The following is a 19,613-nucleotide window of genomic DNA, read 5'->3' on the forward strand; positions in this document are numbered from 1 at the left end:
TAGAGTTTAAATTTGGTCGGAAATTTCCGGGTCGTTACAGTACCCACCCGTTAAAGAAATTTCGTCCCGAAATTTGTTAGAGGTCGTTATGGATAACAATAGGAATGCTTTCATGACGAATATGTAGTGATAACAAAGTTTTATCATTATTAGATATAGATAAAACATTTCGATTATGTGAAGCGTACTAGCGAAGCTAAAAGGGAGTGAAATGAGTAAATATAGAATTGTTGTAACCGATGACATGATTATGATTGATTTCCGGAATTTAAGGGTTTCGAGAAAAATCTTATGTAATAAGATTTGGCTTTGCGGCGATCAGGATCTTCTTTGATTTAACGCAGCAATCTGTTTTGATTTCTTTGTCGAACATCTCACTATAAATTTACCTCCTTCTTTTCCTTACTGCCCACACCTTCTATTCTTTCTCTTTAGTTTCTACTTTAAGACATTCACTAAAAATGCTCCATCCCATTCTAATCCTTGTTATATTTCTAACTTTCATATCTTTCATTCTTCTTTTTCATCTATCACCAGAAGAATCTATTTTCTTTTATCCTTTCCTTGGAATTATAATGTCTTTAATTCTCCCGTGCCTTTACGTTGCCATACGTATTGATATGCACGGTTTGTAGTTTCAAGGTTGTGGTTAGGTTTTATATCTTCCCGTCCTCGAACCAAGCGAATAATGATCCGAATTTCGTAGGTATGAGATTCAGAATGAACATAGATATTGCTCTTAGAAAGAAATGGTAATGGTATGATTTTGATTAGTAAAAATTACCAGAATATTTTGGGAAATTAGAACTATCAGGGTGATACGTTCTAATATGTTTGAAGATTGTATAGAATGTAAGAGCCGCGTAACATGGCACATGAGGATGGTACTGTGAATCATCACATTTCATTAAAAACTTATCATAACTTAATGTAATATAATGAAGTTGATCAAGTTTCATTATATTATACTAATTTATGCATCAGTTCTCAACACTGCTTCAGAACATTCTTATTTTAACCTGAAGGTTTCAGAATTTAGAAACTAACACAGTTTCTTTTACGTTGTAACGTAGATATTACGGAGGAATGAATGATTTCAAATAAGGATAGCTTCGAAAACATCTTCAGAAATATTGAGGATATTTATAATGAATGATATGATAATGTTTTAGAATTTCTAATGTCGAAGGATGATGATGAAGATTGACCCGTAAGGGTTTAGATTCGGAAGCAAGGTGTTTGCTATGGAATTGTCATGATTCTTTTATGTACAAGTTTAGTCCTTGTAATTTGTTCAGAGTCTCCTTCACGATTTGCTCAATCCGGTTTTCAGTACCAAATTTTCTATCGAGCATTCCTAACACTTCCTCTTTTTATCATCAAGTTTTGGTCATTATGACTGTCTTACAACATGTTGCTTCGTCGGTATTTCAAGAACTACTTCATAGTTCAAGACGTTCTTCAGAAACTTCACATTCGGGGTATGAAGTTCTTAGAGATAATATCATAAGTATAGATGAAGAAATTCTGCAAGATTTTCATAATACGACTTGCGGATTCCGTCCTAGGAATGTCAAGCTGCTGGTACATCTGCTGATAACGTTGTGAATTATAAAAGATTCTTCGGTGGTAACGGCGAAAGAACAAGGTATAGATTTCGAGATTATAGTAGGAGTAGTCTTACTGAGAAGCCGAAGTGGAGCTGTGACAAAATTAGCTTCTTGAAAAGGAATTGTAGGGTTGTTTTGCTAATGAATGACGGAGGATTCAACACAGTATGTGTTAAACTTATGAATTTGGTTTCGAGAGTTTTCCGGCGTATAAATCTTTGCTTCGGTAGACGAGGCGCGGCGGTTTCGACTTCTCGATCGAAATGTTTTCAAGAATCATGAAAGGATTTGAATACGAATTGTAATCGTCAAGATACGAATGAGGTTTGAGATAAAATCAAGTGGCAAACTTGAAGAATTGTTTAGTTTCATATGTTATATTCTATATTTTAATTCATTTTACTTGTCCATAGTTAGCAGTCTGTTAGTTCGATTGTCCAATAATACAATAGTTAAATAATATATATATATTATAATATTCGAATTAAATAATACATATCGTGACCCGTGTACCGGTCTCGGTATTGATCACAACTCAAACTATATATATAGATGGGTTGATATGATAAATCGAAACCTTGTATACGTGTCCCGTTATATAAAGTGCGTAAAATAAATAAATGTATATCATGACCCATGCACCGGTGTTGTCTCAGAATTAATCCGACGTGTTGCGTACATGTGTCCCGACAGTAGTACAGTGCGGAAATTAAAATTGCGGGAATGTAAATTGCGGAAATGTAAATTGCGAGAATGTAAATTGCGAGAATATAAATTGCGATAAATTAAATGTTAATCAGTTAGCTGGGAACAGTTAGCCGGAACAGTTAGCGTGAAATCCTTAATAGATTTTCAATTAGTTAAATCGTGTGTTTCTAACAATTTTAATATATCCAATGTTTTCTTCATTATGCCACTTGTTGGATTCTGATAAGTCAAAATCCGAATATGAAATGAGAATGGTTATTCTGGGATGAGCGGATACGAATACCGGTGGTTGCGAGTAAAATAATAGATGACCGTTGAATCAGATTCAAAGAATGTACAGTGTACTTATTAATGTGAATTCTAAATATTCCTCGGGTGCTACCCACCCGTTAAAATATTTTCATCATTAACAGTTTGTACGAAAGAAATTTTTAATTACAATCTTTATGAAAATATACTTGCATATATATTTTCATCGGATGTAATTATGGATTTAATGAGTAAAGAAAATATTATACTCATTTGATTTACTGTTGGCACTTGATTTCATGATCTCTGAACATTAGAGATTACGTAGTTGTCATGTTAAACGGAAGTAAATGAGGTAGGATGTAAGGCGAAGGTAATCGATGTCGAACGAAAATTTAGTAGATGGAACGATACGTAGAACGGTGACTATACTCATGGTATAGTTTATGACGTTGAGGTTTATGACGCGACTGTGGCTGCTGCTGGTGTTTGTAACCGTCACACCATATTTTCCATTGCTGTCACACAAACGCGAAGTTTATTAACTTATACTTGTACACCGGATTGATTGGCGATTGAAGCGAGCGGATGTATAAAATTCGGAATATGAGATGGTATATAATTATGATGAGATATCCGTAAAAAGGAGAAAAGAAATGGTTTCTCGAACAGGTTCGTCGGTAAGTGTTTCAGGTTTATCGCCAAAAGAGTAATTTAGTGGATGGAAAGGTTCTTCAATGTGAAATGATTTCCGGATGTCGTATGATATTCTAACTATATAGAATATCTATATATATTACCAAAGATTTCGTAGTCTTCAAAGAAATTTACGGCGTGTATCAGGCAAATCTAGGATGCGCTAAGATATGAATTTCGTCTATACACTATCGATGCACTAAATGCAGTAAGACGTGTCTAGGCTTAAGAATGCTAAGCAGGCAATTCCCTAAAGATGATAAGCAGATGATTTCCGACTAATGTGATAAGCAAAACTTTTTGACAAGCAGACACGGTCAAAGTCCAGTCTCACTAATGTATCCTAACAACCACCAGTTAGACACACTAATGGGTGACCTGGTTCGCTAAGACCAACGCTCTGATACCACCTATAACGATCCGTTCCTAATCCATTCGGACAACGTCCATATCGATTACAAACGAATTATAATAGTTGATAACATCGCGAGGTATTTGACCTCTATATGATACATTTTACAAACGTTGCATTTATTCTTAAAAAGACAATCTACCATTACATCAAAATTGACATGTTCGTCTAACATTTCCCAAAATTCAAATAACTAAATTTTAGCTCTTAATGATCTTCAATGACTCGAATGCAACGTTCTTGTATCATGACTTAAATGGTCCCAACTAGTATCCTTTATATGAGCTAATGCACAGCGGAAGACTTAATTCGTACCTGAGAATAAATATGCTTAAAAGTGTCAAACAGAAGGTTGGTGAGTTCATAAGTTTATCGCAACAACAGTTATCAAAAGTTTCAATAGACCACAAGATTTCATAGTTATAAATATCTGTACACTCGCAAGTGTATAAAAGCATTCTAAGTGGTTGAGCACTTGGTAACCATACTTAACATTTAATCACGTCGCATATTCCCTTTAATATATATAATCTTACTACACTGTACCAAAGTGTAGTCGCTTTAACGAAGTACTGTGCAACCGTTGAATACTGGTCGTCCAGTCCGGTTGGGGTTGTCAGGCCCGATAGATCTATCAACAGGATTCGCGTTTACAATACAGCTGTAAATATTAGTTACCAAGCTACAGGGAAGTATGCAAGTGGTACAACTCAACGTAGAATGTATTTTAAGTACTTGTGTCTATTTCGTAAACATTTATAAAAGCATCGCATGTATTCTCAGTCCCAAAAATATATATTGCAAAAGCAATTAAAAAGGGAGCAAATGAAACTCACCAATTGTATTTTGTAGTAAAAATACATATAACATCATTGATAACTTATAAGGTTGGCCTTCGATTCACGAACCTAATTAATTATATAATTTTATATCGATTAATATCTAAATAACGATTAAAGTCAATTTCTAGTGTACCAATCCTAATGCTCGAGACTAATTTGTAAAAGTTAACAGAAATTCATTTGACTCAAAATGGACTCCAAAAATTTATACCTGAATAAATATAGTCATTTTATATTTTAAATATTTAACAAAATTTATTTATAGTAAATAACAATACTTGTTAATAAATAATATTTTATATACAAAAATATATCAAATTGATGAATTAATATTTTATAATAATAATATTTCCTTAAAATGATAATTTTATTAATAAATTGATAATTTTCATAATAATAATTTAATAACAATAACAAAAATGATAAATTTATAATTTTGTTGATTATAATAGTTAAAGTAATATTTTGACAATTTTTGACAAAATTATTAATTGTTTTTAAAATAATATTTTTAATAAAGATAATAATTAATAGTTTTAATAATAATAATAATTAAAATAATAATTTTACATTTGTTGTAAAAATATTAGTTACTAAAAATTTTAATAACCTCGATGGTAGTGTTTATAATAATAACAACAATTTTAACAACGACGTAACATAAAAATATTCATTTTTAATAATTTGTACGAAAGTTCAATTGGCTATAACTTCAAATTTGTCCGTCGAATTCATTCGACATCTAAATGAAAAGTTTATAGTTTTTCGCCACCTTTCCAAAAACATATTATTCATATACCTTATTTCAATCACAAGAGTAACTAATTCAGATTCTATCCTAAAAATATATTTTAACAAAAAAAAATTGATATAAAAATATACACGATCCTAATTTCTCGAGCACTAGTCAAGGATACACTAAAAGTAAATAAAAGTTAAGTTTAGAGTGCTCACGTATCAATATTGAGATTCAATATTGCAGGATATTATTTAGACACAACGGAGATGATAAACACTAGTTTGTCTCACGAGCAAAACCCCAGATCCATACCCATAACTTCCACAGCTATGACCCATAATCTTCTTAATATTATCCCACTCATGAAATTAGTTTTGGAACACCTGGGCGGAACCCCATCATAGGATTTTTGTATAAATTTTAGAAATAACACTGATAATTTCCCTCAAAAATAATACTAATACTAGTAATATGAATATTGATACTAATAATCTTAGTAATCTTGATTAGTAATAATAATAATATTTTTAATTTATTTATTTATGTGAGTATACGGAGTAATAAATATATGTGTGTGTGTTGGTGTTTGATGAAAAATGAAAAAAAAAAAATGAAACGTACAAGCCTTTTTAAAGAAATTTTCGTACCTACCCACTTTATTTTGGCAAAACATTACACGATTCGTGTAGATGGGTACACGATTCGTGTAAGGTATAGTCACAAAAGTTGTAGATTTTTGAGTTACGGTCGTTTGGACACCAAGATCACCCTTTTTCGAGTCCGAATGAATTAGTTATGATTTTTCTCGTGCAAGTGCGCAGGTTTAGTGATTTCCAAAGTTTTAACTTAAAATCATGTGATGAAATGTTGTAGTCTTTTGGTGCTTATTAAAAATCTTTATTTTATTAAAATGACTCGTTAATAATTTGACAAAGACAGTTTCAGATATTTATAAAATTTATATTATCTTTTACACTTGTCGATAATTATAGTAATCTTATATCGAAACCTGATATTACATATCTAATATCTTGTTAACGTTATCAGTTAATAAATATATATCATACATACACATAATGTTCGTGAATCGTCAGGCTTGGTCAAAGGTAACTAATCATTCCAATATAGATTTCAGACTTTCTAAACTCAACATTAGGGTTTTTGCTTATCGTGTCGGAAACATATAGAGATTAGAGTTTAAATTTGGTCGGAAATTTCCGGGTCGTTACACATACCGTCGCATTCCCTTTGGCCTTTGTAACGCTCTGGCCACTTTTCAAAGGTGCATGATGGCCATATTCCATGATATGATAGAAGATTGCATGGAGGTGTTCATGGATGACTTTTCGGTCTTTGGTGACACTTTCGATTCATGCCTTCTTAATTTAGAACGGATGTTGGTAAGGTGTGAGAAATCTAATCTTGTGCTCAATTGGGAAAAGTGCCATTTCATAGTCCAAGGGGGCATAGTTATCGGGCATAAGATTTTTAGGAATGGTATTGAGGTGGAACCCGCAAAGGTAACTGCTATTAAGAACCTTCCACCTCCCACCAATGTTAAGGGTGTTCGGAATTTTCTCGGGCATGCCAGTTTTACCGGCGGTTCATTAAGGATTTTTCCAAAATCGCTAACTCGATGAACAAACTCCTCGAAAAGGACACACCTTGGAACTTCTTCGAAGAGTGCCACAAGGCATTCGAACTTCTAAAGGAGAAACACATCAATGCACCTATCATAATTGCTCCGAATTGGTCCCTTCCGTTCGAGCTTATGTGTGATGCATCCGATTTTGCTGTTGGCTCTATTTTGGGCTAAAGGGTCGAGAAACATTTTCGATCCATCTATTATGCAAGTAAGACTTTGCAGGGAGCACAATTGAATTATACTACCACTGAAAAAGAGCTCCTTGCGGTGGTCTTTTCGTTCGACAAGTTCCGGTCCTACTTAGTCTTATCTAATACTATTGTCTTTACGGACCATTCTGCTCTAAACTACCTTTTCGCCAAACTGGATGTCAAACCTCGACTACTTAGATGGATCTTGCTTTTGCAAGAATTCGATATCGAGATCCGGGATAAGAAGGGTGCTGAAAATCTCACGGCCGACCACTTGTCTAGACTCGAGAATTCAAATCTCGAAGTCCTTCATGAGTCGAGTATCCATGATGATTTTCTCGATGAGTATCTCATGAAGATGGACAAGGTGGATGAGCCATGGTATGTAGACATTGCTAATTATCTCGTTGGGTAATTCTTGGAAAAAGGGTGGTCACATCAAAAGAGGAAGAAATTCTTTAGTGACCTTAAGTACTATTTCTGGGAGGATCCCTATCTTTTTTGTTGTTGTCCCGATGGGGTTATCCGCCGGTGTGTTTCCGGTGAAGAGTGTATGCGAGTTTTAACCGAGTGTCATAGTGGGCCTACCGGTGGGCATTTTGGACCCCAAATCACGGGGCGTAAGGTCTATGATGCCGATTTCTTTTGGCCGATAATCTTCAAAGATGCCCACCTGATTTGTAAATCGTGCGATTCTTGTCAAAGGACCGGTAAAGTCACCAAACGGGATGAGATGCCTCAACAAAACTGAAACGAACCGTCCATATTACTATTAACGCAGTACGTTCTCATTGGTCCCATAATGAGGTATTTGACCTCTATATGATACGTTTTAGAAAATATTGCATTCGTTTCATAAAAAGCACATCATTATTATACATAATGCATGTTTTAAACAAGTGGGCGATTATTTAAGAAATAATTCCCAAAATACATCGGTTTCCAAATACTACACACGTGACGTAACATTCGAATATAATACATGACAAAGATTTTATTAAATGAAACACTTTATTTAAATAAAAGTATGAGACTACATGCACAGCTTGCTCAGATAATGCAACAGCGGAAGATTTTCTTAAGGACCTGAGAATAAACATGCGTAAACAGTCAACACAAAGGTTGGTGAGATATATAGGTTTACCATCGATATAAATATAGACCACAAGATTTCATAGTTATAAATATATGTACACTCGCAAGTGTATAAAAGTATTCTATAAGTTGTTGAGCGCTTCGGTAACCATAGTTAACCATTAATGTGGCATATTCCCTTTATTATGAAATCTCCCTACACTGTGCCAAGTGTAGTAAAAACGAAGTACTATGCAACCGTTTACGATACTAGAGCGACTAGCCCGGTTGGGGTTGTCAAACTCGATAGATCTATCAATAGGATTCGCGCTTACATGTTCTTACAACATGTAAATATTAGTTACCAAGCTATTAGGGAAGATATGCAAGGTGGTACAACTCAACGTAGAATATATTTTAAGTACTTGTGTCCATGGCGTAAAACATAAAATGCATGTATTCTCATCCCAAAATATTTTTAGAGTTTAAAAATGGGACTATATACTCACAGTAGTAAAAGTATATTAATAATAAGTTTTCAACTTATTAAAAATATGACCGTCGTCCTTGGATTCATGAATCTATAACAATAATAACGATTCAGATAATAATACGACATATGAATAAAATAAAGCAAGTTCATAGAATACTTATATAATAATTTTTAACATTTTATGTTGGTAGTCCATTGTTAGTAGTCCTTTGTTAGTAGTCCAAAATAGTCCGAAAAGTCCAACAGTCCAATAATCGGTATATATATATATAATCTTAGAATTACCCCACAATGTATTGTATACGTATTGTCTTTGCATTAACCCAGAGACGTATTGTATACGTATTATCTTAGAATTAACTAAGACGTATTGTGTACGTATTGTCTTAGGATTTATCAAAACGTATTGTATACTTATTGTGTTATGACGTACCAAGAATATTATAATACATATATACAATCACAGAATTAACCAAGATTATAATATTTTGTTATACTACTGATAACATGTCCAAATATATAGGATATAAGAAAAGTTAAAAAGGATATGGGTAATATAGTTTTTATAATATAAATTTCGTCCATACAACGTTAATTTTAGCAGATTTTGTTTTGCTCGCCAAATATTCATTACAACTCCGTTTAAAGTGAATCAAATTACTATGGATTCATTAAGAAGTAAATTTTAAAAAACCAATTCAAAAATTTCATCCCAAATAGTAATTTTTAGAGCTTTACCCTCTTTTTTTGTCGGTGGACAGATTTGGAAAATCCCAGCATCCACCCAATATATGATTTTTGATAAAATACTTCCACTTTGTCTAAAATAATGAAACAAATACTGGAAGTCTTATTTACATATATTAACATATTTTCAAAGTCTTAGCCTCGAACTCAAAGTCAAAGATAGGTTTTTAATTCCCAACCCAAAACAGCCCGCTTTTTACCGAATGGAGATTAAAGGATATATGTTAAGTTTCAAGGTGTTCTTCATATGTACAAGTTATAAGTTCTTATATTAACTTAATATAATGTCATAATACATATAAATAAGTGTTATTAGAGTTAAGTTAGAAAGATTAGATTAGTTTTTCAAACAAGCTTGGTGTTCACCAAAATAAGTTCTAGTTTTTACAAGTTTTATAAGTATAATATGATAGCAACTATACAAGGAATTGAGCAAGGATTTTGAGAAGTATTTTACCTTGATTATGAAGAGGAAAGTTGCTAAGATTAAAGTATGATATGAGAGCATTCAAGTGTGTATTTTTAGTTTAAGAAAATTTGGAGTAAAAATGAGTTAAAATGGATGACATATTACACAAATAATTGCAAATTTCTATTGGTATATATCAATAGTAAATACTTCTAGAAGCTGTGTATAATACGGGTAAAAATACCATATGAATGCTAGTAGAATTCTTTGAGGAAATTGAACGGAAATACGAGTATAGCTATCCTTTATATGTATTGATATATTATAAAGTGTATTCAATACTTGTAAGGATGTATTTACACTCGTAATACATTATATGTAAATACATTTTAACATAAGTTAATTACGTCGTTTAAATAGTAATATATATATTGTTTGAAAACTCTTTAAATTAGTAGTATGAATATATATATATATATAATACTTTGTTAATATACTTAATGAGATATTTAATTATCATATTTTCAAGTTAAATATATATAAATCCATATATATATACACAATAATTAAACAATTAAACAATTAAATCAAGTTATGACGTTCGTGAATCGTCGGAATAAAAGGGTGACCAAAAGCTTGTGTAAAACACTTTTTGGAGGTTCAAGATTTATTAAAATTCATTGCTTATCAAGTCAGAATTATATAAAGATTAAGTTTAAATTTGGTCGGAAATTTTCGGGTCGTCACAAAAGCACCCAAGTATGCAAAGTATTTGACGTTTGGGGAATTGACTTTATGGGGCCATTTCCGATATCTCATAATTATAGTTACATACTCGTTGCCATTGACTACGTGTCTAAATGGGCCGAAGCGCAAGCTTTGGCCACAAACGATGCACGAGTTGTGATTTCTTTCCTTCAGCGTTTATTCTCTCGATTTGGAACTCCTAAAGCATTAATTAGCGATAGGGGTACTCATTTTTGTAACGCCCAAATGGAGAAGGTATGGAAGCGATATGGAGTTCTCCATAAAGTTTCTACTTCATACCATCCCCAAACGAGCGGACAAGTTGAGAATACCAATCGAGCTCTTAAAGGAATTCTTGAGAAAATTGTGGGGTCAAATCTGAAGGAGTGGGCGAATAAGCTCGATGAAGCTTTGTGGGCGTTTCGAACCGCCTACAAAACACCGATTGATACCACTCCTTATCGGTTAGTTTATGAAAAAGTGTGCCATCTTCCGTTAGAGATTGAGCATAAGGCGATGAGGGCACTTAAAAAGTTCAATTTGGATTTAAAGGAAGCCGTACGCCTAAGGGCGGGGCAATTGAATGAGCTTGGGGAATTACACCTTGATGCGTATGAAAATTCGTTGATTTATAAGGAGAAAACCAAGCAATGGCATGATAGAAGGCTAAAGGGTCCGAAGGAGTTTAATTAGGGCGATCGAGTCTCGATGGACGGGACCATTTGAGGTTGTTAAGGTGTATCCATACGGTACGATTGAGTTAAAAAATGCAAGTGGTACTACCTTTAAGGTTAACGGATATCGAGTTAAGAAATATTTCGATGGTCCATTTGAGATTGATGACGGGGTTCACGTTGAACCCGATCCTAACGTCACTTGAACTTGGGGACGAGTCGTGTGAATGACTCGGTAATAAACTGAAATGTCCCGTTCATATTGATTATAAACGTTCCATATTAATTGATTTCGTTGCGAGGTTTTGACCTCTATATGAGACGTTTTTCAAAGACTGCATTCATTATTAAAACAACCATAACCTTTATTTTATCAATAAAGATTTCAAAAGCATTACGTAGATTATCAAATAATGACAATCTAAAATATACTGTTTACACACGACCATTACATAATGGTTTACAATAGAAATATATTACATCGACATGTGTTTCTTAAATGCAGTTTTTACACAATATCATACAAACATGGACTCCAACTCTTGTCCTTATTTTAGTATGCAACAGCGGAAGCTCTTAGTATTCACCTGAGAATAAACATGCTTTAAACGTCAACAAAAATGTTGGTGAGTTATAGGTTTAACCTATATATATCAAATCGTAACAATAGACCACAAGATTTCATATTTCAATACACATCCCATACATAGAGATAAAAATCATTCATATGGTGAACACCTGGTAACCGACATTAACAAGATGCATATATAAGAATATCCCCATCATTCCGGGATCCTCCTTCGGACATGATATAAATTTCGAAGTACTAAAGCATCCGGTACTTTGGATGGGGTTTGTTAGGCCCAATAGATCTATCTTTAGGATTCGCGTCAATTAGGGTGTCTGTTCCCTAATTCTTAGATTACCAGACTTAATAAAAAGAGGCATATTCGATTTCGATAATTCAACCATAGAATGTAGTTTCACGTACTTGTGTCTATTTTGTAAATCATTTATAAAACCTGCATGTATTCTCATCCCAAAAATATTAGATTTTAAAAGTGGGACTATAACTCACTTTCATAGATTTTTACTTCGTCGGGAAGTAAGACTTGGCCACTGGTCGATTCACGAACCAATAACAAATATGTACATATATATCAAAGTATGTTCAAAATATATTTACAACACTTTTAATATATTTTGATGTTTTAAGTTCATTAATTCAGCTGTCCTCGTTAGTAACCTACAACTAGTTGTCCAAAGTTAGATGTACAGAAAAAAATTGATATATATTATTGATAATTCTAAAAATGAACATATATTTCATAGCATTATTCCTCAAGAAAGACAAGCTTTTAGTTGCAATTGTTCTATTTACAAGTGATATTCGTTTAAATAATAAAAGGTGAAGACAAAAGGCAGATTCGACGAATTGAAGACGCAAACGACCAAAAAGCTCAAAAGTACAAAAGACAATCAAAGAGGTTCCAATTATTGATAAGAAACGTCTCAGAATTACAAGAGTACAAGATTCAAAACGCAAAGTACAAGATATTAAATTGTACGCAAGGATGTTTGAAAATCCGGAACCGGGACCAGAGTCAACTCTCAACGCTTGACGCAACGGACTAAAAATTACAAGTCAACTATGCACATAAATATAATACAATATTTAAATAATTCTTATAATTATTTATATATTATATATTATATTATTAAAAACCGTCGGCAGAAAAAACAAAGGCATGTGAGCCTCTCCAGCTGGCCATGCGATCGCATGGCCTTGCAGGGTAAAGCTCATGCGATCGCATGAGCCACTTTTCCAGCCCACATGCCTATAAAATTCGCAGCTTGGTGAACATCAAAACACATCTTTTTCTTCTCCTCATTCAACGTATAATATTTATATTTATATTATAATTTTAATTTAATTTTAATTTATAATAATAAGGGTGTGTTAGCGAATGTTGTAAGGGTGTAAGTCGAAATTCTGTCCGTGTAACGCTACGCTATTTTTAATCATTGTAAGTTATGTTCAACCTTTTTAATATAATGTCTTGTAGCTAAGTTATTATTATGCTTATTTAAAACGAAGTAATCATGATGTTGGGCTAAAAATATTAAAATTGGGTAATTGGGCTTTGTACCATAATTGGGGTTTGGACAAAAGAACGACACTTGTGGAAATTAGACTATGGGCTATTAATGGGCTTTATATTTGTTTAACTAAATGATAGTTTGTTAATGTTAATATAAAGATTTACAATTGGGCGTCCCTATAAATAACCATTTACACTCGATCGGACACGATGGGCGGGGTATTTATATGTACGAATAATCGTTCATTTAACCGGACACGGGAATGGATTAATAGTCGCTAGAATTATTAAAACAGGGGTGAAATTATGTACAAGGACACTTGGCATAATTGATAACAAAGTATTAAAACCTTGGGTTACACTCAGTCGACATCCTGGTGTAATTATTAAACAAAGTATTAAAATCTTGTTACAGTTTAAGTCCCCAATTAGTTGGAATATTTAACTTCGGGTATAAGGATAATTTGACGAGGACACTCGCACTTTATATTTATGACTGATGGACTGTTATGGACAAAAACCAGACGGACATATTAAATAATCCAGGACAAAGGACAATTAACCCATGGGCATAAAACTAAAATCAACACATCAAACATCATGATTACGGAAGTTTAAATAAGCATAATTCTTTTATTTCATATTTAATTTCCTTTATTTTATATTTAATTGCACTTCTAATTATCGCACTTTTGTTTATTGTTATTGTATTTAATTGCAATTTTAATTATCGTACTTTTTAATTATCGCAAGTTTATTTTATCGCACTTTTATTTATCGCAATTTCATTATCGTTATTTACTTTACGCTTTAAATTAAGTCTTTTATTTATTTAATATTTTACATTTTGTTTTAACTGCGACTAAAGTTTTAAAATCGACAAACCGGTCATTAAACGGTAAAAACCCTCCTTTAAAATAATAATATTACTTATATATATATTCGTATTTTTATAAATTAAACTAATATAGCGTTAAGCTTTGATTAAAAGATTTTCCCTGTGGAACGAACCGGACTTACTAAAAACTACACTACTGTACGATTAGGTACACTGCCTATAAGTGTTGTAGCAATGTTTAAGTATATCCATTCAATAAATAAAAAAATATCTTGTGTAAAATTGTATCGTATTTAATAGTATTTCCTGCTAAAATTTAATAGTATTTTATACCCCTTAGCTTTAACTATCAATTATCTTGAATCAATCCACGACCCAGTGTATACACATCTCAGGCTAGATCACAACTCAAAGTATATATATTTTTGGAATCAACCTTAACCCTGTATAGCTAACTCCCACATTACTGCGTATAGATTGTCTATGGTTGTTCCAAATAATATATACACATGGGTCGATATGATATGTCAAAACATTTGCATACGTGTCTATGGTATCCCAAGATTACATAATATATTAGAATACATGTATAATACAATATAAGTTAGCTAGGATATGATTAATATAGATTTGTTACCGATTTTCACGTAGCTACAACAAGAAAAATTATCTAATCTTGTTTTACCCATAACTTCTTCGTTTTAAATCCGTTTTGAGTGAATAAAATTGCTATGGTTTCATATTGAACTATATTTTATGAATCTAAACAGAAAAATTATAGGTTTATAGTCGGAAATATAAGTTACAAGTCGTTTTTTAAGAGGTAGTCATTTCAGTCGAAAGAACGACGTCTTGATGACCATTTTGAAAAACATACTTCCACTCTGAGTTTAACCATGATTTTTGGATATAGTTTTATGTTCATAAGAAAAATAATTTTTCCAGAAGAACAACTTTTAAATCAAAGTTTATCATAGTTTTTAACTAACTAACCCAAAACAGCCCGCGGTGTTACTACGACGGCGTAAATCCGGTTTTACGGTGTTTTTCGTGTTTCCAGGTTTTAAATCATTAAGTTAGCATATCATATAGATATAGAACATGTGTTTATTTGATTTTAAAAGTCAAGTTAGAAGGATTAACTTTTGTTTGCGAACAAGTTTAGAATTAACTAAACTATGTTCTAGTGATTACAAGTTTAAACCTTCGAATAAGATAGCTTTATATGTATGAATTGAATGATGTTATGAACATCATTACTACCTCAAGTTTTCTGGATAAAGCTACTGGAAATGAGAAAAATGGATCTAGCTTCAAAGGATCCTTGGATGGCTTGAAAGTTCTTGAAGCAGAATCATGACACGAAAACAGTTCAAGTAAGATTTTCACTCGAAATAAGATTGTTATAGTTATAGAAATTGAATCAAAGTTTGAATATGAGTATTACCTTATATTAGAAAGATATCTTACTGTAAATAAGAAAGATTTCTTGAGGTTGAATGATCACTCTACAAGATTGGAAGTAAGCTAGCAAACTTGGAAGTATTCTTGATTTTATGAAACTAGAACTTGTAGAATTTATGAAGAACACTTAGAACTTGAAGATAGAACTTGAGAGAGATCAATTAGATGAAGAAAATTGAAGAATGAAAGTGTTTTTAGGTGTTTTTGGTCGTTGGTGTATGGATTAGATATAAAGGATATGTAATTTTGTTTTCATGTAAATAAGTCATGAATGATTACTCATATTTTTATAATTTTATGAGATATTTCATGCTAGTTGCCAAATGATGGTTCCGAAATGTGTTAGGTGACTCACATGGGCTTCTAAGAGCTGATCATTGGAGTGTATATACCAATAGTACATACATCTAAAAGCTGTGTATTGTACGAGTACGAATACAGGTGCATACGAGTAGAATTGTTGATGAAACTGAATGAGGATGTAATTGTAAGCATTTTTGTTAAGTAGAAGTATTTTGATAAGTGTCTTGAAGTCTTTCAAAAGTGTATGAATACATATTAAAACACTACATGTATATACATTTTAACTGAGTCGTTAAGTCATCGTTAGTCGTTACATGTAAGTGTTGTTTTGAAACCTTTAGGTTAACGATCTTGTTAAATGTTGTTAACCCAATGTTTATAATATTAAATGAGATTTTAAATTATTATATTATCATGATATTATGATGTACGAATATCTCTTAATATGATATATATACATTAAATGTCGTTACAACGATAATCGTTACATATATGTCTCGTTTCAAAATCATTAAGTTAATAGTCTTGTTTTTACATACGTAGTTCATTATTAATATAATTAATGATATGTTTAGTTATCATAATATCATGTTAACTATATATATAACCATATATATGTCATCATATAGTTTTTACAAGTTTTAACGTTCGTGAATCACCGGTCAACTTGGGTGGTCAATTGTCTATATGAAACCTATTTCAATTAATCAAGTCTTAACAAGTTTGATTGCTTAACATGTTGGAAACACTTAATCATGTAAATAACAATTTCATTTAATATATATATAAACATGGAAAAGTTCGGGTCACTACTTAACAATTGGTATAAATAACACTTCATCTGATCTTCTCGTTCCCAGGTGAACTCGGGTCCTCTACGAGCATTCCATCGAACCTTAACAATTGTTATCTTGTTTTGCTTAAGTCTTTTAACCTCACGATCCATTATTTCGACGGGTTCTTCGATGAATTGAAGTTTTTCGTTGATTTGGATTTCATCTAATGGAATAGTGAGATCTTCTTTAGCAAAACATTTCTTCAAATTCGAGACGTGGAAAGTGTTATGTACAGCCGCGAGTTGTTGAGGTAACTCAAGTCGGTAAGCTACTGGTCTGACACGATCAATAATCTTGACTGGTCCGATATACCTTGGATTTAATTTCCCTCGTTTACCAAATCGGACAACGCCTTTCCAAGGTGCAACTTTAAGCATGACCATCTCTCAAATTTCAAATTCTATATCTTTTTTTTAATGTCAGCGTATCTCTTTTGTCGACTTTGGGTGGTTTTCAACCGTTGTTGAATTTGGATGATCTTCTCGGTAGTTTCTTGTATTATCTCCGGACCCGTAATCTGTCTATCCCCCACTTCACTCCAATAAATCGGAGACCTGCACTTTCTACCTTAAAGTGCTTCAAACGGCGCCATCTCAATGCTTGAATGGTAACTGTTGTTGTAGGAAAATTCTGCTAACGGTAGATGTCGATCCCAACTATTTCCGAAATCAATAACACATGCTCGTAGCATGTCTTCAAGCGTTTGTATCGTCCTTTCACTCTGCCCATCAGTTTGTGGATGATAGGCAGTACTCATGTCTAGACGAGTTGCTAATGCTTGCTGTAATGTCTGCCAGAATCTTGAAATAAATCTGCCATCCCTATCAGCGATAATAGAGATTGGTATTCCATGTCTGGAGACGACTTCCTTCAAATACAGTCATGCTAACTTCTCCATCTTGTCATCTTCTCTTATTGGCAGGAAGTGTGCTGATTTGGTGAGACGATCAACTATTACCCAAATAGTATCAAAACCACTTGCAGTCCTTGGCATTTTAGTGATGAAATCCATGGTAATGTTTTCCCATTTCTATTCCGGGATTTTGGGTTGGTGAAGTAGACCTGATGGTTTCTGATGCTCAGCTTTGACCTTAGAACACGTCAAACATTCTCCTACGTATTTAGCAACATCGGCTTTCATACCTAGCCACCAAAAATGTTTTTTGAGATCCTTGTACATCTTCCCCGTTCCAGGATGTATTGAGTATCTGGTTTTATGAGCTTCTCTAAGTACCATTTCTCTCGTATCTCCAAATTTTGGTACCCAAATCCTTTCAGCCCTATACCGTGTTCCGTTTTCCCGAATATTAAGATGATTCTCCGATCCTTTGGGTATTTCATCCTTTAAATTTCCCTCTTTTAAAACTCCTTGTTGCGCCTCCTTTATTTGAGTAGTAAGGTTATTGTGAATCATTATATACATAGATTTTACTCGAATGGGTTCTCTGTCCTTCCTGCTCAAGGCGTCGGCTACCACATTTGCCTTCCCCGGGTGGTAACGAATCTCAAAGTCGTAATCATTCACCAATTCATTCCACCAACGCTGCCTCATATTCAGTTGTTTCTGATTAAATATGTGTTGAAGACTTTTGTGTTCGGTATATATAATACTTTTGACCCCATATAAGTAGTGCCTCCAAGTCTTTAATGCAAAAACAACCACACCTAATTCCAAATCATGCGTCGTATAATTTTGTTCGTGAATCTTCAATTGTCTAGACGCATAAGCAATCACCTTCGTTCGTTGCATTAATACACAACCGAGACCTTGCTTTGATGCATCACAATAAATCACAAAATCATCATTCCCTTCAGGCAAGGATAATATAGGTGCCGTAGTTAGCTTTTTCTTCAATAACTGAAACGCTTTCTCTTGTTCATCCTTCAATTCAAATTTCTTCCCTTTATGCGTTAATGCAGTCAAGGGTTTTGCTATTCTGGAAAAGTCTTGGATGAACCTTCTGTAGTAACCAGCTAGTCCTAAAAACTGGCGTATGTGTTTCGGAGTTTTTGGGGTTTCCCACTTTTCAACAGTTTCTATCTTTGCCGGATCCACCTTAATACCTTCTTTGTTCACTATGTGACCGAGGAATTGAACTTCTTCCAACCAAAATGTACACTTGGAAAACTTAGCGTACAATTCTTCCTTCCTCAATACTTCTAATACCTTTCTCAAATATTCACCGTGTTCTTGGTCATTATTTGAGTAAATAAGTATGTCATCAATGAACACAATGACAAACTTGTCAAGGTATGGTCCACACACTCGGTACATAAGGTCCATGAACACAGCTGGTGCATTAGTTAAACCAAACGGCATGACCATAAACTCGTAATGACCGTAACGTGTTTTGAAAGCAGTCTTTGGAATATCATCTTCTTTCACCCGCATTTGATGATACCTGGAACGTAAGTCAATCTTTGAATAAACAGACGAGCCTTGTAGTTGATCAAATAAGTCGTCGATTCTCGGTAGTGGGTAGCGGTTCTTGATGGTAAGTTTGTTCAACTCTCGGTAGTCGATACACAACCTGAATGTACCATCTTTCTTCTTGACAAACAAAACAGGAGCTCCCCACGGTGATGTGCTTGGTCGAATGAAACCACGCTTTAAAAGTTCTTGTAATTGGCTTTGCAGTTCTTTCATCTCGCTGGGTGTGAGTATGTAAGGAGCACGAGCTATTGGTGCAGCTCCTGGTACAAGATCTATTTGAAATTCAACGGATCGATGTGGGGGTAATCCCGGTAATTCTTTCGGAAATACATCGGGAAATTCTTTTACGACGGGAACATCATTGATGCTCTTTTCTTCAGTTTGTACTTTCTCAACATGT

Source organism: Rutidosis leptorrhynchoides, chromosome 10 (genome assembly GCF_046630445.1).
Source record: "Rutidosis leptorrhynchoides isolate AG116_Rl617_1_P2 chromosome 10, CSIRO_AGI_Rlap_v1, whole genome shotgun sequence".
Classification (NCBI taxonomy): Eukaryota; Viridiplantae; Streptophyta; class Magnoliopsida; order Asterales; family Asteraceae; genus Rutidosis; species Rutidosis leptorrhynchoides.